The sequence below is a fragment of the Amblyomma americanum genome, chromosome 5, assembly GCF_052857255.1.
Source record: "Amblyomma americanum isolate KBUSLIRL-KWMA chromosome 5, ASM5285725v1, whole genome shotgun sequence".
In the NCBI taxonomy this organism is placed as follows: Eukaryota; Metazoa; Arthropoda; class Arachnida; order Ixodida; family Ixodidae; genus Amblyomma; species Amblyomma americanum.
The window spans coordinates 62,207,353-62,233,358 of record NC_135501.1 but is presented as its reverse complement, the minus strand read 5'-3'; positions in this window follow the sequence as shown (position 1 = coordinate 62,233,358).

Sequence of the window (26,006 nt, the reverse complement as noted above, 5' to 3'; positions counted from 1 at the left end):
TCGCATCGTGCTTTCTTCTGGATTTTTCTGAGCCAGTGTATTCTGTTAATCACTGCATACTAATCGGTGGGAGAAGGGTTGCCCAAGATTTGGAAAAAACTACATGCCGGTGAGCTTAATGTTTGCTGCGTAGGATATTTTAGAGAATCATAAAAAGCATCACAGAATAACGAACTTTTGTACATAGGTTTTATATATTAAGAGAAGCGATCCGAATTTTCAAATTTCAGGAGCCATTCAGGTGTTTGGGTACCGAGGTGACGAAACGCCGAATGTGAAGTATGCAGAAATATCCAGATCTTCAGCGCATCTACTATAGTCCTCCTTAGGGAGAGCGGTAAAAACTCAATCATCCAGAGCGTCACGCAGAAAGACCCGACATCTTCGGCACAACTCACGGTTTGTACATAGCAGGCAAGCTGCAAACTGCATTGGGGAGCATAGGGATATATATTTGATAAAAGCGTACCTTAGGCTGCAATGTTTCTCTGCTTACAGTGCCACGCCGGGTGAATGGAAAAAACTGCAAACCACGATCGAGGTTCTAGAAGGAAGTAAAGCATTGCAAGCTGACAGCGATTTCATCAACATATGCAGGCAGTCCGCACTGATTCGAATAACGGGAATGATATATTCCGCAAAAGAGGAATGCGCGGCTTGCATTTTGTGGGCACTCTCATGCAATGAATAGCACTTTACTAGTGTATGTAACAACAAACGACACACTTCGGGACCAGGATGCATATGACGGGCTTGTGGTCTTGAACTATAGCCTTTCTTTCTCGAAGGAACATTATTACCGGCCAAAAAGAAGTGGTCGCACCGATCTCCTTGAGGTGAAACAGGTCAGCTGAAAAGAGAGCTATCGCCTTCATGATACTAAAAGTCGAATTATACCCCCGTTATACCATGAACGCAGTACACATCCCCGACTCTCAGGGCACCTACCGGCAGCAATCAGCCGGACTCCTACCTCCCAGTGAGCTCGACATATTGAAGAGCCTGTCTAATATCAGCGCACCTAAGAAAATATGCATCGTCTGGGCCGCAAGCCACATGACACTTAATTTTAATGAGCGCGCACACGCGCTCGCTCCGAAAAATTACATCCCGGATATAGGGCTGCAGGCGGCCACAACTCAGTGACGCACTACCCCGACAGTGATTCACATCCACGTCCTAGAATACTACATTCTCCAACAAAGAACATTTACAGCACACCCTTCATTCCATAAAGAGCGGAAGCCATTTTGTGGAGCCTGCTCCAGAAGATATCCTTCCAGAATCTTTACACCAAGCGTATCTCCTTACCCTCAGAGTATGATGGTGGTCAACGTGGGTTGCCCAAATTCTCCCCTCCCCAAACAACCACATGCGCCCCACACTGCTACCTCCTCAGCGGAATATGGTGCGCCCAGCTCTAGTCCGGCCAATCAGCAACAGATGATACCATGGGCCGCAGAGCAGCAAAATTTTTCGATGTCCTGGGTACAGGAACCAGCCCACAATTACCAATGCCCCTTGTTTGGATTCAGGTTGCGTGACGGCCGGAGAAGAGACGAGGACGATCGGAGGAAGAAAACTTGGAAAACTTTATACAAAGACTACATAATGTACAGTAAGGATCACTGAGAGTGATTCTCAGTAAAGAGAGCTTAGCAGTCGGGAGTCTCTCCCAGCAAAGGGTATCTCTCAAGAGGGGGGGTATCTTCTGGTACCAAACCATCAGCTCGTTAAATACTCTTCGTATTCCCCAGATCCATAGCTGGGGTATACAGTTCGATAAATGATGTCCACTCAAACGATGGCACTGATGGTCCCACCCATGGCAGGGCGGTGCTGATGTTCTCTCGCAGCTCGGTCGAGGGAAAGGGAACAGGACCCGGTCACGTTGCCTTCCACACGGCCTCCAGGTGGGCGCGCGCGTGGGACCGGAATGCGCCAAAGTAGAACGGGAAGGCGCCTGCGTGACAAAGGAATTCGAGCTGTCTCCCAGCAGGGGTTGAAAGATTTTGCACTCCGTGGTCTGATGACCGGAACGTAGATCCTCTGTCCAAGGCGCAGCTCTCGGGCAATTGTTCAACCCCAACGTGACTGAAGAGGATAACACTGATCTTGTACTTCGTCGCCTGATGACCGGAACGTGGAACCTCTGTCGAAGGCGCAGCTCTCGGGCAACTGTAAAACCTCAGCGTGACCAAAGAGGACAACACTGATCTTGTACTTCGTCGTCCCGATGGCATGTTTGAACACGTGGGGACGCTATTATCGTCGCTGCATCCGACAATCCTCCAGGCACATTTCTTCCAGAGGGCTCATCCACGTTCGCGGTGGTTTTCAGGGAATCCTCCCCATGTCCAAATTCGCCGAACTCAACAGCAGGAAGGGAGCGCGAGCACTACAGCACCCCCGCCGCCAGATATTGCGCTCGGAAGATCAATTGCTCGCACGTAGCTCGGCTGACTGGGCGTGCCAGGAACCAGATGCTCTTTGGGAGTCTTCGGCTGATCTTCAGTGCCGAAGCTCGACATCGCTTCCCCTATCAGATTGCGGTTTTGGTACATTCTCTGCAATGCTAGCCAAAAGAGATCACAGACGCCAAACCACACCTGATAACAGCAAGCTCCCTCAGAACCCACTCATCCTGCCAGACCAAACATCAGGGCCAAAACTGCACTTAGCTAAAAAAACTTCAAATAAAACTAGAAGAGATCAAATGTTTTGCCTGAATGAACACGTGGTGTCTCCCGACGAGGAGTTTAGACAAGGCACCTGTCTAAGGCGAGTGCTCCCGCTCGAGGTGCACTTGGAAAGAAATAAAAATTCGCTAAATGAAATCAGGTTGGTGCATCGTGGACACGGGGTACGTGAATAGGTGACTGTTTTCGCCGACGTGGCGTTCAATTTTGCCCGCCCCAATACCTCGAGTCAAGGTACGTTACAGCACTCGCTCTTACTTATCCTTGACCGAAAGAAGGAAAACGTACCCCTAGGTATGTTATCTGATTATGAACAACATTACTGCAAAGAAAGTGGGAGATATACGCTCTCCATTAGGAAGAGTATATGAAATAAATCGCCAAAACTAAAAATTTGGGCACATACCCTTTTGGTAAAATCTTTACCAGCTAAAAGGCTCGGCTTAGCCCTTCGGCATTTGTGAGGAGCCTGCCTTTTTTGTTGCCAACATCGAAGCTGTGGTGCTGGAGTGCCAGGCTCCACCTCAGTAGACGACCATTTTTGGGCGACTTAGTGTGCAGCCAAGTCAAAAGCAATGGCCCGTTTCTACTGTGAAACGGTACCCGGAGACGTAGCTTGCCAGTTTGTCAATAGCCCAAACGAGGCATGCGCATTCTTTTTCAGACGTGCTATACGCCTCTTCCCGCGTGCTGAGCTTGCGGCTCAAGTAAAGGACAGGCCGTGTGTGCCTGCCATCGCTTTCAGGCAAACAATAGCACCTAACCCACTGTCGCTGGTATCACATTGTATGATAAAGGGCATCACGAAATTTGGCGCTGCCTGTATTGGGCGCGCGCTTATGGCCGTTTTCAGACTCTGAAATGCCATCTCTTTCTTTTGGTCCCAAGAAGGATCGGCAGGCTCATTTTTCTCAGCGCGTCGGTCAGGAGGCTGGCTAAATCAGAGTAGTCCTTTACATAATGCTGATAATAGCCTGCTAGGGCAAGAAAAGCCCCGAGATACGATTTTGTGGTTGGGGACGGTACTCCACCACGGCAGCCAATTTAAATTCTGCAGGTCTGCGTTTACCTCGTCCAAACACGTGCCCAAGATAGTTCTCTTCGGCGCATCCCAGGTAGTATTTTCCCGCCCTTACCGTGAAACCAGCCTCAAGCAGTCGGCTCAACACAATACGTAGGTGTTCAGTGTGCTCCTCCCAGTTTTGTGACAAAACGGCCATGTCGTCAAGGTAAGGGAGAGCGAAATCTGCAAGTCCCCGCAGCACTTGCTCCATAAACTTTGAAAAACAGTACAGAACATTTTTTATATTGAAACTAAACATTACAGGGCGAAACGTACCCGATGGGGACACGAATGTGTGTACCTGCTGGCGCGCTCTATGAGGGGCACCTGGCAGTAACCACGAACTAAATCCAGTGTGGATACATATTCTGATTTAGAGACTGTTTCAACCCTCTCCTCGATGTTCGGAATGGGGTACGTCTGGTCCACTGCGATTGAATTCAGTCTCCGGTAGTCCACGCAAGGTCTCGGATCTTTGCCTGTAACCTCTACAGTAATGATTGGTGATGTATAGTCATTTTCGCAGGGCACTATGAGTAAGTTCGCTCATACGGCGGATCTCCGTATCAATGATTTCTTTTTGTCTTCGAGTGACAGACACGGTACGGTTTGCTCTTGATCGGCCGTTCGGTGGACAGCTGAATATCGTGTTAGATGACGGTTGTTTTTCGTGGCGTGTTTGAAAACACCGCCTCAAAGCCGCGGATGACGTTTTTCATCAAACGTGGCTCTCTGTGGATTGAATTTAGCAGCTCATTCGCCGCTTGCTCGTCCTCATGTGGGACATAAGGTATGTCTGAGATCTCCTCCTCTTGCATGTTCAGCGCCATGTTAACCACGGCCTGACGTTGCACTTAAGGCTTCATCAAATTACTGTGGATTATCCGATTGTGTTCGTTCTAATTTTTACCACATAGTTGATGTCTGAAAGCTTGGACACCACCTTAGCTGGCCCTTTGTATTGCAGTTGAAGCTTGTTGCTTTTTGACGGACGCATCAACTTTTCCTGGTGCCAGATTGAAAGGTGCGCTTGCGTACAGATTTGTCGTAGTACAATTTAGACAGTGACTGCGCTGCTCTGACATTTGCTTCCACGAGGTCTCTGGTTTTCGCAAGTCTTTCCAGCAGCTTTAAAACGTATTCTACTACACAGTGATCCTCTCCGTATCCCTCCCATGACTCCCTCAGCATGCGCAACTGGGTCCTGAAGTAACTAACCTCGTAGACTAGTTCAACGGGGCTAAATCCTGTGCTTTCGGGGGGGGGGGGCGGATCTCATTGCAAAGAGTGCTGCAGGAATAGAGCCTTCCCAATCTCCCTTATGCTCAAAACACAGAGACCTAAGTATCCGTTTTAGCATTGAGTGCATGCGCTCGACTGGATTTGACTGAGGGTGGTGAATGGAACTGCGAATTATTTTAATCTCACACCGTTCGAAGAACGTTGTTGTCAAGTAGTTTGTGAAAACGCTCCCGATATCGCTTTGTATCTCTGCAGGGAACCCCACGCGAGAGAAAATTGACAAAAGGGCGTCTACAACACATGCGGAACTTAGCTCATTCAAGGGAATAGTCTCGGCAAAATTGGTTGCCACGCACATTGAGGTCAGAATGTAGCGACAACCAGAGTTGGACACTGGCAGCGGGCCGACAGTATCTATTACAAGAAGCCGAAATGGCTCTGTAATGATGGGAACTAGTGTCATGGGCACTTTGCATTTATCCATCGACTTGCCGACCCGCTAGCAGGTATCGCAAGATCTAACAAGATGACCCACATCTTTCCAGCAGCAAGGCCAGTAATATTCGAGGGCTAATCTAGCTTTTGTTTTCTTTATACCCAGGTGACAAGCCCATGCCTTTCCGTGTGCGAGCTCTAGAAGCTGCCGCTGGTACTTCGCAGGCACCAGGAGTTGCTCATATGCGCGTTCCTTTCAGTCGCAGTATTTCCTGTACTGAAGTTTTGATTTTTCATGAAAGTTGATGTTCTTTCTAACGATTCCCTCTCTCACATAATTGCTTAGAGGTCCTTAAGATGGGCCGCTTTTCTGCTCTGCAATGAGTGCTTTCCTATCAACCTCAGTCAACTCCTCAAAACAAGTCGAAGCAGGTGTTAATGTCGAATCCTTCGCGTTGGTCCCTGTTGCCCCATTCTCTACGGAATCAGCAGTTCTTTGGATTTCATGAGCTATCGCTGGTTAGGGAAGACCTTCATGGTCATGCTCATGCGGTTTAGACGGATCAGGTTTCCTGCAAGGATCCCCCGGCTGGTCGGAAGAATGGTCCGGTTCCTGCTCATTTATCGGAGCGCAGTCGAGTTTCTTTGGGAATTCTTGCGCTCGAGAACGTGTTAGCGCCATGCAAACCAATCCCGAGGTGAAAGAGAGACATTTCTTTTTCAGCAGCTGCTCGGATTTCTTCGAAAACAGGTAGGGCAAGTGTATCGGCAAGATTTCGCTAACTGACGCTTCTGTGTCTAGCCTGCCAAAAGTCCCCTCTAGAGTCACCTTCGCTATGGGCAGGCATACACTCTGTTCTTCGGTGACCTGCTTAATCCAGGTGCATTCGCCGGTGTAGTCCGTGGAGGAAACACACGAAGGGTGAAAACATCCATGTTAGCCGCTGAATTCCGCCGCGCTCTGAATTTCTTGCCATTTATCACCACGTCCCGCATGTATGGCTCCAGCAATTTAAGCTATTCCTCTGACTCTCGCATGCACGCGAACGCATTCTTTTGCTGTTTGCAGTTCAATGATATGTGACCCTCCTTGTTGCAATTATAGCAGACGATGGGCTTTCGCTCTTAAAACGCGCGAGCTCCAGGTGCCTGTTGTTTCGGCGAATCGGCAGATTTGGGCAACTAAATCTTTTTTTCCCTTCCTCCTCTTTTTGATCCCGCATCCTCTGCTCGGTGATCTCGGCATGCTGGAGGCACCCTTCGGTCGGGGACTCTCTTTAAGTAGGTTTTTGAGGTTTTCCCTTTCCTAGCCTGTTATCGTACCCTGCCTGGTTTTGGGGGTTTCGGCGAACGTAATACTCGTCTGCGAGCTGTGCCGCTTTGTCTAGGTCTATATCTGTTAGCCTATCTAGCAGCCATATCCTCGGATCTTAAGGAATCGCGCTATATTACTGCTCTTGTGCGATGCGCTCCAGTACCTGGTCATCACTTCCGTGCACCTTACCCGTCGTAAGCCGCTCGTTTAAGTTGGCCTTAAGCTGGTAGGCGAAGTTAGTAGGGGACTCTCCGCCTTTCTTTGCCTGCCTGAGTCGCTGCCTAAATGCTTCAGCAGAAAGCCGGTACTTTCAAAGCAGTGCGCTCTTTACCTTCTCGTAGTCATCATACTCTTTCCGTGAGAGGCGAACCACCACTTCGGCCGCCAAGCACGGAAGGAGAGGAAGTAAATTGTCCGACCTAGCACTCTTGACGATGTGCAACTTCCCGCATGCACGTTCGAAATTTACCAAAAAAGTGCAATATCTCCTCCCACGCGGTATGGTGAGACAAGATCCAGCAATCTCTGCCTCCCTTGCTCCACTACCCGAGCTAAAGGGCTAAAACGCGTCATATTCCCTCCGTTCGACGCGATTTCGAGCTCCTTCATTTTGCGAGCATGTTCTCTCACTTTTTCCTTTGCCTCACGGAACTCCAGTCTCTCTTGAGCCAACCGAAGCTCTCCTTTTTCTTTCTGCTCGAACGACACCCGTGTTTCTTGAGCCAGCCGAAATTCTTTTTCTTTCTGTTCGAACAACTCCAGTCTTCCTTGAACCAACCGAAGCTCTTCTTTTTCTTTCTGCTCGCACAACTCCTGTCTTTCCTTCTCTTGTTTGCGTCCAAAAATCGTTTCCCAAGCCTCGCCGACCTCCTCAGTAGTTACCTCCTTCTGCCGCATAATCTAGAGAATTTTTTTCTTTTCGCAGAACGTAGCGAAATCCCCAGTTTCTGGCACATTTCGAGCAGCTCCAGCACTTATAACTTCATCGTGAGTTCCATCATTCGTTAGCAAGCCCACTAAAACAAAAGCCCCAGCTTGAAGTGGACAAAACAGTTTCCTTAAATCAATTTCCCCGACAACAGGAATCCGCAACCAACATCCGCCTGTGCTAGTACGGTCTGGCGAAATAAACGGAAAATGTTGGGACTCACCCTGCCAATGTATAGCTGACATCCGTCAGTCACGTAGCTGCCGAGGTCCGTTGGAGCCGGTAACTTGACGTGGACGTCCCACAGCTGCCATCCAGTTGATGGTATTCATGTAGCGTTACTGGGCTGGAGAAGAGACGAGGACGATCGGAGGAAGAAAACTGGGAAAACTTTATACAAAGACAATTTACATTTTGTACAATGAAGGGCAACTGAGACTGCTTCTCAGTAAAGAGAGATTCTTAGCAGTCGGGAGCCTCTCCAAGCAAAGGGTATCTCTCAAGAGGGGTGGGGGTTCTGGTACAAACCAGCAGCTCGTTAAATACTCTTCGTATTCCCCAAATCCTTAGCTGGGGAATACAGTTAGAAGATTGATGTCCAATCAAACGATTACACTGATGGTCCCACTAACGGCAGGGCGGTCCTGATGTTTTCTCGCATCACGGTCGAGGGAAATGGAACAGTGGCCGGCCACGTTGTCGTCAGCGCGGCCTCCAGGTGGGCGCGCATGTGGGTCCGGACTGCGCCCATTTGGTACAGGAAGGCGCCTGCGTGACACAGGAATGCGGGCTGTCTCGCAGGAGGGTTTAAAGATCTTGTACTCCGTCGTCCGATGACCGGAACGTGGATCATCTGTCCAAGTTGCACCTCTCGGACAATTGTTCAACCCCAGCGTGACTGAAGAGGACAACACTGATCTTGTCCTTCGTCATCTGATGACCGGAACGTAGAACCTCTGTTAAAGGCGCCGCTCTCGGGCAATTGTTCAAACCCAGCATGACCAAAGAGGACAACACTCATCTTTTACTTCGTCGTCCCGATGGCATGCTTGAACACGTGGGGACGCTATTATTGTCGCTGCATCCGACATTCCTGCAGCCACGTTTCTTCCAGAGGGCTCATTCACCTTCGGGGTTGTTTTTCAGGGAATCCTCCCCATGTCCAAATTCGCCGAACTCAACAGGAGGAAGGGAGCGCGAGCACAACAACTGTAACCTTTATGAAAATATGTTTTTCGCCACCACCTAGAATGCTTCCTTCTTTTCGCTATTTACCTATGGGGCGTAAATAGGAAGGCTAACAAAAAGCTTGAAGTTAGGTTGAGGGCGGTGCTTCGAGATATGAAAGAGAAAATAAGGGTGTTACGTAAAGAGACAGGAATGCAAGGACATTGGGTTAACGAAGAGGGCGACTTAGTTATCTACAATGTTAAATGATACAAACAACAGTATAACAAGGGCCTTCTAAATGGAAGGCAGGACAACTGATGGGCTGTTAGGCTAGATTGAATGGATTCAGAGCAACGGCAATCGTAGTAAGGGTTAGCAGAAATTCTTTTTGCGGGGCATCTTTAAGAAAAGAGCGGGGATTTGGCGACCGCAGATTGTGCCGGAAAGGGGTTTTTAGAAGAATATGTGAGAACCTCTTGTATTGAAGTGGGCGCCGTTGAGCTCTGTCTGCTGCAGCTGATGGCATGCGTAAATGATTGGAAAAAATCGTGCAGGCACTTCCGTGTATTCCAGTACGGAGGCGCTGCGCTCGTAGTTGCTAGAGGCAGAGGCTTTAGGACTGATGTTTGAATTACACAAACCGAACAACTGCAGTAGCGAAGTGAATGAGCATCCGCGTCGCATGCTGGAGGTGCGGGGATCAATCCCTAGTGGCGCCGGGTGCCCACCGGTGATGCAATGGGCATAAGCTTTCCATTGGTCTGGTGCCCGGCTTGTTTATGGTGAAATCTTTCGGAAATGGGTTTTGAACGCCCCTTTATGACAAGAAAAATACCTTCCGGCATGGCATTTTTTGGCCATAAATACTCTTTGGCGATAACAATCCACCATTACTATCACCATTTTATGCAAGGATTTTCGGAGCAAATTAGCTCCCATGTTACCTGCTACTCATATTTAATAGAGCAGCTAATGGATGAACAATATGACTCTTAGATGGTTGCATTATTTTATCCAGATTACTATTTCACGTCTCAGTTTTTCAAAAGGGTCTTACTTTGGAGACTCTCTACAGTCACTGAGTGGGATAATTTGATGTTATACAAAACAAAATGCGCAAAAGCCGAAGCGTTGGCCGCATGGCAGTGCAGCATTCGAAGACGCGAAATTCTGATATTGACGCGGTCTATGTATTGTCAAGCTACAAATCGATAGGCAGGACACGACATGAGGTCAAGTGCTCTGCTTTCGCCATGAGTGCTCACAGGCAAACCACCACCTTAAAGGCGGCTCGGATTGTACAGCAGCAGCCATCTTGTCTCTCAGAACTTCCATTTTAAAAGATACTAAGCATAAAGAGAGAAGAACGCAGGACGCCGCGAAACGGGGAGTGGCGCATTCCTTCCTCCAATAAAATCATAAACATGAAGAAGTAGCGACAATTTTCAGAACTGGTGGGAAGGCGCTCAATCTTATCTTTGTGTTTGTTCTTTTCCACGCTTCCTCCTTAAGGTCACAAATCCAAAAAGAGATCTTGTTGCACAAATATCTAGACACAATTGATTGCTGCTTCTCAGTCGACGAGGAAAAGCATACGCTGTCTTAGTGAATACTTGAGCTAGGCTTAACTTCTGCATTTGTGTGGCTGTGTTATAGGTGGAGTCAAAACTGGCCTTGTGAAAATGAACAGAACGAACGAAGAAGGAAAGAAGCAGCGCTCTGTGGTGCCTCCCTGTTTGAAGTTTGCAATATTTTTATTCAGCCAAAATATGAAATGCTCTTTGAATGCACAAAAAAACTTTCAGAAGCTTGGAACGCTCTTTCCGATGCTAAAAATGAAGCCGCTATCAATCTTCACTATGTGTTCATTGTTTTCCATGTTTTCCAGCCAGCCGAATATTGTCTAATCGGTGCAGCTGAATGTGACAGATTGAATATCAATGACAGATATTTCTTACATGCAGGCGTGCAGAACCACAACTGTAATATTTCCAACGCGCGTTGGTGACAGTTCTTGGAATCGTTTCTATTTGCAAAATTTTTCACCTACTGGTTACCTTCTTGTAAAAGTGCTAATACTGTGAAACAAAGAAAGCTTGTCTGCCGATGGAATAATACCACCGCTGAATTAACGGAGTTCTGATAAAGCTGATGGTGCCTTACCTAAGCGTGCTCAATAACAGACTCTTTAAAGGTTTTTCCGTCGAAGCAAGCACACTGATATGATCACAAAGAGCTAAATGTTTAAATGGAAGTTTTGGTTTTGTACTACCCATACTCTGAGATAAAATCCAGCGTCGGAGGGAAGCAAACAGAAATTTAGTCCTCAAAACTCGCCGTTAGTTACTAAGTTATCTCACGGCGCTCGCATTACTACAAATGCGCTAACTACTGAGAGACTAAAGGGGAACGAACTGCAGAAAAGAAGCGCATAAAAAACGTGCCAGGAGACCTCCACTGCAATCCTACTCGATTTTTTAAGCGCATTGTTCCGTCTGAGGCCAGTGAAAGGACAGCCGCTTGCAGTGCCGAGGGGGATGGTCTCGTGTGTATGAGAAAAAAAAACTTCATGGAGCCGGAACTAATGGCAGTGAAGTCCATAAGCATGTACTGCGCACTGCAGCACCTGCTGAATGTCAGCTGCAAGGACAGCTGTCAAAAAGAATACGTACATCGATTCTTCGTTGCCGGTATGTTTACAGTCCAAAGTAATGCTGTGTAAGTGTCGCCGAGCCGTAGCCGCTGCCCTCTAGAAAATAAAACCAATATGATTAACGACCGTCATTATTTCTTTCAACAGGCCGAATTTGTAGCTCCCAACTACAACAAATAAGACCACCTTATATTCAAAATACAAAGAAAAAACAACTAATTGTGGTTGCAAAGTACCAAGCGAAAATTAAACACAGTTCAGCACTCATGATTGTGCGAAAGACGAAATTTAGGCCGCTTTTCATGCGCATCAGCTTACCACAGATTGTTGCGAGAGTGTATGACAGCAAACTAACCACGATTCAATCTTAGGGGTAATCCGTTTGACAAAACAGCGAGCTGTAAGTCCAAGCTATTTGTCTTGTTCGTATGTAAGGATTTTACTTCCTGCCCGGGCCCATCTCTGTCAGCCTGGTCATATCTGTGGTATTTTCCCAGTCCAGAGATTCTCGCTTCGTATCTTTGTATCTTCACGTTTATTTACCTCTCTTACTTTATTGTGTCTTTATTTTAATATGTGCGCGGTGCTGTTCGATACTATTCCGCTCTAATACGGCAATAATCAAGCTTCGATGGCGTTTTCCCTAAAAGAGCTTCTTCCAGTTGGTTGCGGAAAACCCGTTTTCCCCCCAAAACAGCTCCTTCAAGTTCGTTGCGAAAACTCAGCCCTCTAATGCGCTAACCTCTCGCCCCTTTTAATTCAGTCTTTCTTGGAGCTAAGGAACAGTCTTATGGTGTCGCTGAATGCTGGTTTTTGCTTAAAAAAGTGTGTACCTGAGAAGGTATCAGTAGTTCTTTATGACAAAATCGGAGCGGTATTTCTCATATAAGTGATGAATTCAATGCGTTTTCTTTTTGGGTGAAGGTGAGGCTGTACATTTACGTATGCGCAGCAACTCTTACATGACATGCACCTTCTACTTGAAGCTTCTTTTTTGTCCGCTCCCCATGGAAGGCGAGATTCAGTCCGTGTTTTCTCACTGTAAAATGGAAGAGGAAAGTTGTTTTCGTGTGAAAGTATTACATTCGATCCACAAAAACGATATCATGAAAGAATAGAGCACATTACGCTTTAGATAATTAGCGCTAAGGAAATATGTTCCGGATGGCTCGAGTCATCCTTGTGCGGCTCTTTTGGGAAGGACTGAAGTGGAAAGAAAAAAAGCTTTAAAAAATAGTGGCATTTGCATTTTAGAAATAATTGCTTTTGTTAAAAAAAACGTTTCCTTTCTGCCGATTCGCTTCCATGAAGTTCGTAAATTGTTCTCTCGTAGCCAGTCACGATCATCAAAGGTAGTCCACGAACAAATTGGCTATAGTTGTACAGTGCTTTGTGCAGCACAAGGAACAAGAACCACTACCAAGCTAAAAGCGTTTTACGACCTACCTTTAGTTTTAAACAAACCTTTCGGGAGAAAAAATTCCAGTGTGTCACGAATTAAAGTGACGCGTCCCCAACTGCCGAAGGGGAACGCGATCGCGTGAAGGTTCGAACATGACAACAAACGGATCAAACAAAGCAAAACGAAGCTGCATTTCGAATTTAAAGAAAAAAAGACAAACAGAAACAAAAGCACGAAGAAAAGCACACACACAACACACGTACAACACTACAGTCTAAATGAAAGAGTTCGCCATATATGAGCACCCCAGGTGATGCAGAGATGCCTTGAAGACAGGAAGGACGCTGGCGGAAGAAGTGCGACGCGTCCCTGACGTTGCGTCCAAGGCAGCGGCGGAAGACAGCCAAGTGGTTGTAGGAGCGAAGAGGACCACAGGAAGATACCGCTGGAGTCCCGACAGCCGCCCCAGGAGTTTAGCAGCAGAAAAAGAATGGTAGCTGAGACCCATCTACGCTGTCCCGAAACGACGTAAGCTTAATGCAGGTTATCCAAGGTAGCCTTTCGGCTGCACGGACACTCAATCCTTCGGCTGCAACCTCAAAACTTGAAAGGAACGCAGGAGTCTCGCGACGGGGATCCAAGGATGGTCCACGGCCTCACAGACTCAACGACGGACAGCAGCAACCTCCGAGATTGAATGAAACGCAGGAGGCTTGCGTCGGCGATACAAGGGAGACACATGGCGGCACGGACCCAGCGCCTGACGGGTGCAACCTCCAAGCTTGAATTGAACATGGCAGGCTTGCGTCGGTGATGCAAGGTAGGCCCAAGGCAGCACGGACCCAGCGTGTGACGGGTGCCGCTTTCACGCTTGAACTGATCGCACGAACTATGCGTCAGTGATTCAAGGAATGCACACGGCAGCACGGACCCAGCGTCTGACGGGTGGAACGTCCACGCTTGAATTTAACGCAGGAGGCTTGCGTCGGTGATCTAAGGCAGGCCCACGGCAGCTCAGACACAGCGTCTGAGGGGTGCCACCTCCACCTTGAATTGAATGCAGGAGGCTTGCGTTGGTTATGTAATGGAGGTCCCCGGCAGCGCGGACCCAGCGTCTAACACGTGTCACCTCCACTCTTGAATAGATTACAGGAGGCTCGCGTCGGTGATCTAAGGGAGGTCTATGGCAGCACCGACCCAACGTCTGACAGCAGCTATCTCTACGCTTGAATGGGACGCAGGAGGCTCGCGTCGGTGATCCAAGCGAGGCACACGGCAGCACGCACCCAGCGTCTGACGGGTGGCACCTCCACGCTTGAATTGAACGCAGGAGGCTTGCGATGGTTATCCAAAGGAGGTCCCCTGCAGCACGAATCCAACGTGCGATGGCTGCAACCTTCACTCTTGAATGACCCATTCTCAGCTGCCCTGTCTCCCTTCACACCTCGGCTTTCAGGGACGTCAGCTGTCTGCAACTCGTGCTCGACACCCTCTCCGTCGCCGTTGCATAGCGCACACCATTCGCACGTGCACACTTGCAACGCTGGGTTGGCAAGCGCAGCGATCCACTGGCGACGCACCACTGTTGATGCACCACATTAAAAAAAAATCCCATGGCGATGTGTTGTGCACCTCGCATCGTGCTTTCTTCTGGATTTCTCTGAGCCAGTGTATGCTGTTAATCACTGTGGGCTATTTTGCAAAGTTTTCGTTCTTGCCAACTGAAGGTGCGTCCTTTTCGGATACTGTTTCTGTACATAAAATTCAAATTATTTTCAACAACTGAAGATAAGATTCAAATGCGTTGAAGAATTTTGCCTATTTTTTATAATTTATATGTCAATGATACCACCCTCATTACTATAATGAGACCGGAATCATGGCGTAACGCTAACTTCATACTAATCGGTGGGAGAAGGGTTGCCCAAGATTTGGAAAAAACTACATGCCGGTGAGCTGAGCTTAATGTTTGCTGCGTAGGATATTTTAGAGAATTATAAAAAGCATCACAGAATAACGAACTTTTGTACATAGGTTTCATATATTACGAGAAGCGATCCGAATTTTCAAATTTCAGGAGCCATTCAGGCGTTTGGGTACCGAGGTGACGAAACGCCGAATGTGAAGTATGCAGAAATATCCAGATCTTCTGCGCATCTACTATAGTCCTCCTTAGGGAGAGCGGTAAAAACTCAATCATCCAGAGCGTCACGCAGAAAGACCCGACATCTTCGGCACAACTCACGGTTTGTACATAGCAGGCAAGCTGCAAACTGCATTGGGGAGCATAGGGATATATATTTGATAAAAGGGTACCTTAGGCCTACAGTGCCACGCCGGGTGAATGAAAAAAACTGCAAACCACGATCGAGGTTCTAGAAGGAAGTAAAGCATTGCAAGCTGACAGCGATTTCATCAACATATGCAGGCAGTCCGCACTGATTCGAATAACGGGAATGATATATTCCGCAAAAGAGGAATGCGCGGCTTGCATTTTGTGGGCACTCTCATGCAATGAATAGCACTTTACTAGTGTATGTAACAACAAACGAAACACTTCGGGACCAGGATGCATATGACGGGCTTGTGGTCTTGAACTATAGCCTTTCTTTCTCGAAGGAACATTATTACCGGCCAAAAAGAAGTGGTCGCACCGATCTCCTTGAGGTTAAACAGGTCAGCTGAAAAGAGAGCTATCGCCTTCATGATACTAAAAGTCGAATTACAGCCCCGTTATACCATGAACGCAGTACACATCCCCGACTCTCAGGGCACCTACCGGCAGCAATCAGCCGGACTCCTACCTCCCAGTGAGCTCGACATATTGAAGAGCCTGTCTAATATCAGCGCACCTAAGAAAATATGCATCGTCTGGGCCGCAAGCCACATGACACTTAATTTTAATGAGCGCGCACACGCGCTCGCTCCGAAAAATTACATCCCGGATATAGGGCTGCAGGCGGCCACAACTCAGTGACGCACTACCCCGACAGTGATTCACATCCACGTCCTAGAATACTACATTCTCCAACAAAGAACATTTACAGCACACCCTTCATTCCATAAAGAGCGGAAGCCATTTTGTGGAGCCTGCTCCAGAAGATATCCTTCCAGAATCTTTACACCAAGCGTATCTCCTTACCCTCAGAGTATGATTCGCTATGCTCGTCATGCAAGCGCGCCAAACCCACTCTATGGTGGTCAACGTGGGGTGCCCAAATTCTCCCCTCCCCAAACAACCACATGCGCCCCACACTGCTACCTCCTCAGCGGAATATGGTGCGCCCAGCTCTAGTCCGGCCAATCAGCAACAGATGATACCATGGGCCGCAGAGCAGCAAAATTTTTCGATGTCCTGGGTACAGGAACCAGCCCACAATTACCAATGCCCCTTGTTTGGATTCAGGTTGCGTGACGGCCGGAGAAGAGATGAGGACGATCGGAGGAAGAAAACTTGGAAAACTTTATACAAAGACTACATAATGTACAGTAAGGATCACTGAGAGTGATTCTCAGTAAAGAGAGCTTAGCAGTCGGGAGTCTCTCCCAGCAAAGGGTATCTCTCAAGAGGGGGGGTATCTTCTGGTACCAAACCATCAGCTCGTTAAACACTCCTCGTATTCCCCAGATCCATAGCTGGGGTATACAGTTCGATAAATGATGTCCACTCAAACGATGGTACTGATGGTCCCACCCACGGCAGGGCGATGCTGATGTTCTCTCGCAGCTCGGTCGAGGGAAAGGGAACAGGACCCGGTCACGTTGCCTTCCACACGGCCTCCAGGTGGGCGCGCGCGTGGGACCGGAATGCGCCAAAGTAGAACGGGAAGGCGCCTGCGAGACAAAGGAATTCGAGCTGTCTCCCAGCAGGGGTTGAAAGATTTTGCACTCCGTGGTCTGATGACCGGAACGTAGATCCTCTGTCCAAGGCGCAGCTCTCGGGCAATTGTTCAACCCCTGCGTGACTGAAGAGGATAACACTGATCTTGTACTTCGTCGCCTGATGACCGGAACGTGGAACCTCTGTCGAAGGCGCAGCTCTCGGGCAACTGTTCAACCTCAGCGTGACCAAAGAGGACAACACTGATCTTGTACTTCGTCGTCCCGATGGCATGTTTGAACACGTGGGGACGCTATTATCGTCGCTGCATCCGACACTCCTCCAGGCACATTTCTTCCAGAGGGCTCATCCACGTTCGCGGTGGTTTTCAGGGAATCCTCCCCATGTCCAAATTCGCCGAACTCAACAGCAGGAAGGGAGCGCGAGCACTACAGCACCCCCGCCGCCAGATATTGCGCTCGGAAGATCAATTGCTCGCACGTAGCTCGGCTGACTGGGCGTGCCAGGAACCAGATGCTCTTTGGGAGTCTTCGGCTGATCTTCAGTGCCGAAGCTCGACATCGCTTCCCCTATCAGATTGCGGTTTTGGTACATTCTCTGCAATGCTAGCCAAAAGAGATCACAGACGCCAAACCACACCTGATAACAGCAAGCTCCCTCAGAACCCACTCATCCTGCCAGACCAAAAATCAGGGCCAAAACTGCACTTAGCTAAAAAAACTTCAAATAAAACTAGAAGAGATCAAATGTTTTGCCTGAATGAACACGTGGTGTCTCCCGACGAGGAGTTTAGACAAGGCACCTGTCTAAGGCGAGTGCTCCCGCTCGAGGTGCACTTGGAAAGAAATAAAAATTCGCTAAATGAAATCAGGTTGGTGCATCGAGGACACGGGGTACGTGAATAGGTGACTGTTTTCGCCGACGTGGCGTTCAATTTTGCCCGCCCCAATACCTCGAGTCAAGGTACGTTACAGCACTCGCTCTTACTTATCCTTGACCGAAAGAAGGAAAACGTACCCCTAGGTATGTTATCTGATTATGAACAACATTACTGCAAAGAAAGTGGGAGATATACGCTCTCCATTAGGAAGAGTATATGAAATAAATCACCAAAACTAAAAATTTGGGCACATACCCTTTTGGTATGTGCTCGGGCAATTGTTCAAACCCAGCATGACCAAAGAGGACAACACTCATCTTTTACTTCGTCGTCCCGATGGCATGCTTGAACACGTGGGGACGCTATTATTGTCGCTGCATCCGACATTCCTGCAGCCACGTTTCTTCCAGAGGGCTCATTCACCTTCGGGGTTGTTTTTCAGGGAATCCTCCCCATGTCCAAATTCGCCGAACTCAACAGGAGGAAGGGAGCGCGAGCACAACAACTGTAACCTTTATGAAAATATGTTTTTCGCCACCACCTAGAATGCTTCCTTCTTTTCGCTATTTACCTATGGGGCGTAAATAGGAAGGCTAACAAAAAGCTTGAAGTTAGGTTGAGGGCGGTGCTTCGAGATATGAAAGAGAAAATAAGGGTGTTACGTAAAGAGACAGGAATGCAAGGACATTGGGTTAACGAAGAGGGCGACTTAGTTATCTACAATGTTAAATGATACAAACAACAGTATAACAAGGGCCTTCTAAATGGAAGGCAGGACAACTGATGGGCTGTTAGGCTAGATTGAATGGATTCAGAGCAACGGCAATCGTAGTAAGGGTTAGCAGAAATTCTTTTTGCGGGGCATCTTTAAGAAAAGAGCGGGGATTTGGCGACCGCAGATTGTGCCGGAAAGGGGTTTTTAGAAGAATATGTGAGAACCTCTTGTATTGAAGTGGGCGCCGTTGAGCTCTGTCTGCTGCAGCTGATGGCATGCGTAAATGATTGGAAAAAATCGTGCAGGCACTTCCGTGTATTCCAGTACGGAGGCGCTGCGCTCGTAGTTGCTAGAGGCAGAGGCTTTAGGACTGATGTTTGAATTACACAAACCGAACAACTGCAGTAGCGAAGTGAATGAGCATCCGCGTCGCATGCTGGAGGTGCGGGGATCAATCCCTAGTGGCGCCGGGTGCCCACCGGTGATGCAATGGGCATAAGCTTTCCATTGGTCTGGTGCCCGGCTTGTTTATGGTGAAATCTTTCGGAAATGGGTTTTGAACGCCCCTTTATGACAAGAAAAATACCTTCCGGCATGGCATTTTTTGGCCATAAATACTCTTTGGCGATAACAATCCACCATTACTATCACCATTTTATGCAAGGATTTTCGGAGCAAATTAGCTCCCATGTTACCTGCTACTCATATTTAATAGAGCAGCTAATGGATGAACAATATGACTCTTAGATGGTTGCATTATTTTATCCAGATTACTATTTCACGTCTCAGTTTTTCAAAAGGGTCTTACTTTGGAGACTCTCTACAGTCACTGAGTGGGATAATTTGATGTTATACAAAACAAAATGCGCAAAAGCCGAAGCGTTGGCCGCATGGCAGTGCAGCATTCGAAGACGCGAAATTCTGATATTGACGCGGTCTATGTATTGTCAAGCTACAAATCGATAGGCAGGACACGACATGAGGTCAAGTGCTCTGCTTTCGCCATGAGTGCTCACAGGCAAACCACCACCTTAAAGGCGGCTCGGATTGTACAGCAGCAGCCATCTTGTCTCTCAGAACTTCCATTTTAAAAGATACTAAGCATAAAGAGAGAAGAACGCAGGACGCCGCGAAACGGGGAGTGGCGCATTCCTTCCTCCAATAAAATCATAAACATGAAGAAGTAGCGACAATTTTCAGAACTGGTGGGAAGGCGCTCAATCTTATCTTTGTGTTTGTTCTTTTCCACGCTTCCTCCTTAAGGTCACAAATCCAAAAAGAGATCTTGTTGCACAAATATCTAGACACAATTGATTGCTGCTTCTCAGTCGACGAGGAAAAGCATACGCTGTCTTAGTGAATACTTGAGCTAGGCTTAACTTCTGCATTTGTGTGGCTGTGTTATAGGTGGAGTCAAAACTGGCCTTGTGAAAATGAACAGAACGAACGAAGAAGGAAAGAAGCAGCGCTCTGTGGTGCCTCCCTGTTTGAAGTTTGCAATATTTTTATTCAGCCAAAATATGAAATGCTCTTTGAATGCACAAAAAAACTTTCAGAAGCTTGGAACGCTCTTTCCGATGCTAAAAATGAAGCCGCTATCAATCTTCACTATGTGTTCATTGTTTTCCATGTTTTCCAGCCAGCCGAATATTGTCTAATCGGTGCAGCTGAATGTGACAGATTGAATATCAATGACAGATATTTCTTACATGCAGGCGTGCAGAACCACAACTGTAATATTTCCAACGCGCGTTGGTGACAGTTCTTGGAATCGTTTCTATTTGCAAAATTTTTCACCTACTGGTTACCTTCTTGTAAAAGTGCTAATACTGTGAAACAAAGAAAGCTTGTCTGCCGATGGAATAATACCACCGCTGAATTAACGGAGTTCTGATAAAGCTGATGGTGCCTTACCTAAGCGTGCTCAATAACAGACTCTTTAAAGGTTTTTCCGTCGAAGCAAGCACACTGATATGATCACAAAGAGCTAAATGTTTAAATGGAAGTTTTGGTTTTGTACTACCCATACTCTGAGATAAAATCCAGCGTCGGAGGGAAGCAAACAGAAATTTAGTCCTCAAAACTCGCCGTTAGTTACTAAGTTATCTCACGGCGCTCGCATTACTACAAATGCGCTAACTACTGAGAGACTAAAGGGGAACGAACTGCAGAAAAGAAGCGCATAAAAAACGTGCCAGGAGACCTCCACTGCAATCCTACTCGATTTTTTAAGCGCATTGTTCCGTCTGAGGCCAGTGAAAGGACAGCCGCTTGCAGTGCCGAGGGGGATGGTCTCGTGTGTATGAGAAAAAAAAACTTCATGGAGCCGGAACTAATGGCAGTGAAGTCCATAAGCATGTACTGCGCACTGCAGCACCTGCTGAATGTCAGCTGCAAGGACAGCTGTCAAAAAGAATACGTACATCGATTCTTCGTTGCCGGTTTGTTTACAGTCCAAAGTAATGCTGTGTAAGTGTCGCCGAGCCGTAGCCGCTGCCCTCTAGAAAATAAAACCAAAATGATTAACGACCGTCATTATTTGTTTCAACAGGCCGAATTTGCAGCTCCCAACTACAACAAATAAGACCACCTTATATTCAAAATACAAAGAAAAAACAACTAATTGTGGTTGCAAAGTACCAAGCGAAAATTAAACACAGTTCAGCACTCATGATTGTGCGAAAGACGAAATTTAGGCCGCTTTTCATGCGCATCAGCTTACCACAGATTGTTGCGAAAGTGTATGACAGCAAACTAACCACGATTCAATCTTAGGGGTAATCCGTTTGACAAAACAGCGAGCTGTAAGTCCAAGCTATTTGTCTGCTTCGTATGTAAGGATTTTACTTCCTGCCCGGGCCCATCTCTGTCAGCCTGGTCATATCTGTGGTATTTTCCCAGTCCAGAGATTCTCGCTTCGTATCTTTGTATCTTCACGTTTATTTACCTCTCTTACTTTATTGTGTCTTTATTTTAATATGTGCGTGGTGCTGTTCGATTCTATTCCGCTCTAATACGGCAATAATCAAGCTTCGATGGCGTTTTCCCTAAAAGAGCTTCCTCCAGTTGGTTGCGGAAAACCCGTTTTCCCCCCAAAACAGCTCCTTCAAGTTCCTTGCGAAAACTCAGCCCTCTAATGCGCTAACCTCTCGCCCCTTTTAATTCAGTCTTTCTTGGAGCTAAGGAACAATCTTATGGTGTCGCTGAATGCTGGTTTTTGCTTAAAAAAGTGTGTACCTGAGAAGGTATCAGTAGTTCTTTATGGCAAAATCGGAGCGTTATTTCTCATATAAGTGATGAATTCAATGCGTTTTCTTTTTGGGTGAAGGTGAGGCTGTACATTTACGTATGCGCAGCAACTCTCTCATGACATGCACCTTCTACTTGAAGCTTCTTTTTTGTCCGCTCCCCATGGAAGGCGAGATTCAGTCCGTGTTTTCTCACTGTAAAATGGAAGAGGAAAGTTGTTTTCGTGTGAAAGTATTACATTCGATCCACAAAAACGATATCATGAAAGAATAGAGCACATTACGCTTTAGATAATTAGCGCTAAGGAAATATGTTCCGGATGGCTCGAGTCATCCTTGTGCGGCTCTTTTGGGAAGGACGGAAGTGGAAAGAAAAAAAGCTTAAAAAAATAGTGGCATTTGCATTTTAGAAATAATTGCTTTTGTTAAAAAAACGTTTCCTTTCTACCGATTCGCTTCCATGAAGTTCGTAAATTGTTCTCTCGTAGCCAGTCACGATCATCAAAGGTAGTCCACGAACAAATTGGCTATAGTTGTACAGTGCTTTGTGCAGCACAAGGAACAAGAACCACCACCAAGCTAAAAGCGTTTTACGAGCTACCTTTAGTTTTAAACAAACCTTTCGGGAGAAAAAATTCCAGTGTGTCACGAATTAAAGTGACGCGTCCCCAACTGCCGAAGGGGAACGCGATCGCGTGAAGGTTCGAACAAGACAACAAACGGATCAAAGAAAACAAAACGAAGCTGCATTTCGAATTTAAAGAAAAAAAGACAAACAGAAACAAAAGCACGAAGAAAAGCACACACACAACACACGTACAACACTACAGTCTAAATGAAAGAGTTCGCCATATATGAGCACCCCAGGTGATGCAGAGATGCCTTGAAGACAGGACGGACGCTGGCGGAAGAAGTGCGACGCGTCCCTGACGTTGCGTCCAAGGCAGCGGCGGAAGACAGCCAAGTGGTAGTAGGAGCGAAGAGGACCACAGGAAGATACCGCTGGAGTCCCGACAGCCGCCCCAGGAGTTTAGCAGCAGAAAAAGAATGGTAGCTGAGACCCATCTACGCTGTCCTGAAACGACGTAAGCTTAATGCAGGTTATCCAAGGTAGCCTTTCGGCTGCACGGACACTCAATCCTTCGGCTGCAACCTCAAAACTTGAAAGGAACGCAGGAGTCTCGCGACGGGGATCCAAGGATGGTCCACGGCCTCACAGACTCAACGACGGACAGCAGCAACCTCCGAGATTGAATGAAACGCAGGAGGCTTGCGTCGGTGATCCAAGGGAGACACATGGCGGCACGGACCCAGCGTCTGACGGGTGCAACCTCCACGCTTGAATTGAACACGGCAGGCTTGCGTCGGTGATGCAAGGTAGGCCCAAGGCAGCACGGACCCAGCGTGTGACGGGTACCGCTTTCACGCTTGAACTGATCGCACGAACTATGCGTCAGTGATTCAAGGAATGCACACGGCAGCACGGACCCAGCGTCTGACGGGTGGAACGTCCACGCTTGAATTTAACGCAGGAGGCTTGCGTCGGTGATCTAAGGCAGGCCCACGGCAGCTCAGACACAGCGTCTGAGGGGTGCCACCTCCACCTTGAATTGAATGCAGGAGGCTTGCGTTGGTTATGTAATGGAGGTCCCCGGCAGCGCGGACCCAGCGTCTGACACGTGTCACCTCCACTCTTGAATAGATTACAGGAGGCTCGCGTCGGTGATCTAAGGGAGGTCTATGGCAGCACCGACCCAACCTCTGACAGCAGCTATCTCTACGCTTGAATGGGACGCAGGAGGCTCGCGTCGGTGATCCATGCGAGGCACACGGCAGTACGCACCCAGCGTCTGACGGGTGGCACCTCCACGCTTGAATTGAACGCAGGAGGCTTGCGATGGTTATCCAAGGGAGGTCCCCTGCAGCACGAATCCAACGTGCGATGGCTGCAACCTTCACTCTTGAATGACCCATTCTCAGCTGCCCTGTCTCCCTTCACACCTCGGCTTTCAGGCACGTCAGCTGTCCGCAACTCGTGCTCGACACCCTCTCCGTCGCCGTTTCATAGCGCACACCATTCGCACGTGCACACTTGCAAGGCTGGGTTGGCAAGCGCAGCGATCCACTGTCGACGCACCACTGTTGATGCACCACATTAAAAAAAATCCCATGGCGATGTGTTGTGCACCTCGCATCGTGCTTTCTTCTGGATTTCTCTGAGCCAGTGTATTCTGTTAATCACTGTGGGCTATTTTGCAAAGTTTTTGTTCTTGCCAACTGAAGGTGCGTCCTTTTCGGATACTGTTTCTGTACATGAAATTCAAATTATTTTCAACAACTGAAGATAAGATTCAAATGCGTTGAAGAATTTTGCCTATTTTTTATAATTTATATGTCAATGATACCGCCCTCATTACTATAATGAGACCGGAATCATGGCGTAACGCTAACTTCATACTAATCGGTGGGAGAAGGGTTGCCCAAGATTTGGAAAAAACTACATGCCGGTGAGCCTAATGTTTGCTGCGTAGGATATTTTAGAGAATTATAAAAAGCATCACAGAATAACGAACCTTTGTACATAGGTTTCATATATTACGAGAAGCGATCCGAATTTTCAAATTTCAGGAGCCATTCAGGCGTTTGGGTACCGAGGTGACGAAACGCCGAATGTGAAGTATGCAGAAATATCCAGATCTTCAGCGCATCTACTATAGTCCTCCTTAGGGAGAGCGGTAAAAACTCAATCATCCAGAGCGTCACGCAGAAAGACCCGACATCTTCGGCACAACTCACGGTTTGTACATAGCAGGCAAGCTGCAAACTGCATTGGGGAGCATAGCGATATATATTTGATAAAAGGGTACCTTAGGCTGCAATGTTTCTCTGCCTACAGTGCCACGCCGGGTGAATGGAAAAAACTGCGAACCACGATCGAGGTTCTAGAAGGAAGTAAAGCATTGCAAGCTGACAGCGATTTCATCAACATATGCAGGCAGTCCGCACTGATTCGAATAACGGGAATGATATATTCCGCAAAAGAGGAATGCGCGGGTTGCATTTTGTGGGCACTCTCATGCAATGAATAGCACTTTACTAGTGTATGTAACAACAAACGAAACACTTCGAGACCAGGATGCATTTGACGGGCTTGTGGTCTTGAACTATAGCCTTTCTTTCTCGAAGGAACATTATTACCGGCCAAAAAGAAGTGGTCGCACCGATCTCCTTGAGGTGAAACAGGTCAGCTGAAAAGAGAGCTATCGCCTTCATGATACTAAAAGTCGAATTACAGCCCCGTTATACCATGAACGCAGTACACATCCCCGACTCTCAGGGCACCTACCGGCAGCAATCAGCCGGACTCCTACCTCCCAGTGAGCTCGACATATTGAAGAGCCTGTCTAATATCAGCGCACCTAAGAAAATATGCATCGTCTGGGCCGCAAGCCACATGACACTTAATTTTAATGAGCGCGCACACGCGCTCGCTCCGACAAATTACATCCCGGATATAGGGCTGCAGGCGGCCACAACTCAGTGACGCACTACCCCGACAGTGATTCACATCCACGTCCTAGAATACTACATTCTCCAACAAAGAACATTTACAGCACACCCTTCATTCCATAAAGAGCGGAAGCCATTTTGTGGAGCCTGCTCCAGAAGATATCCTTCCAGAATCTTTACACCAAGCGTATCTCCTTACCCTCAGAGTATGATTCGCAATGCTCGTCATGCAAGCGCGCCAAACCCACTCTATGGTGGTCAACGTGGGGTGCCCAAATTCTCCCCTCCCCAAACAACCACATGCGCCCCACACTGCTACCTCCTCAGCGGAATATGGTGCGCCCAGCTCTAGTCCGGCCAATCAGCAACAGATGATACCATGGGCCGCAGAGCAGCAAAGTTTTTCGATGTCCTGGGTACAGGAACCAGCCCACAATTACCAATGCCCCTTGTTTGGATTCAGGTTGCGTGACGGCCGGAGAAGAGACGAGGACGATCGGAGGAAGAAAACTCGGAAAACTTTATACAAAGGCTACATAATGTACAGTAAGGATCACTGAGAGTGATTCTCAGTAAAGAGAGCTTAGCAGTCGGGAGTCTCTCCCAGCAAAGGGTATCTCTCAAGAGGGGGGGTATCTTCTGGTACCAAACCATCAGCTCGTTAAATACTCTTCGTATTCCCCAGATCCATAGCTGGGGTATACAGTTCGATAAATGATGTCCACTCAAACGATGGCACTGATGGTCCCACCCACGGCAGGGCGGTGCTGATGTTCTCTCGCAGCTCGGTCGAGGGAAAGGGAACAGGACCCGGTCACGTTGCCTTCCACACGGCCTCCAGGTGGGCGCGCGCGTGGGACCGGAATGCGCCAAAGTAGAACGGAAAGGCGCCTGCGTGACAAAGG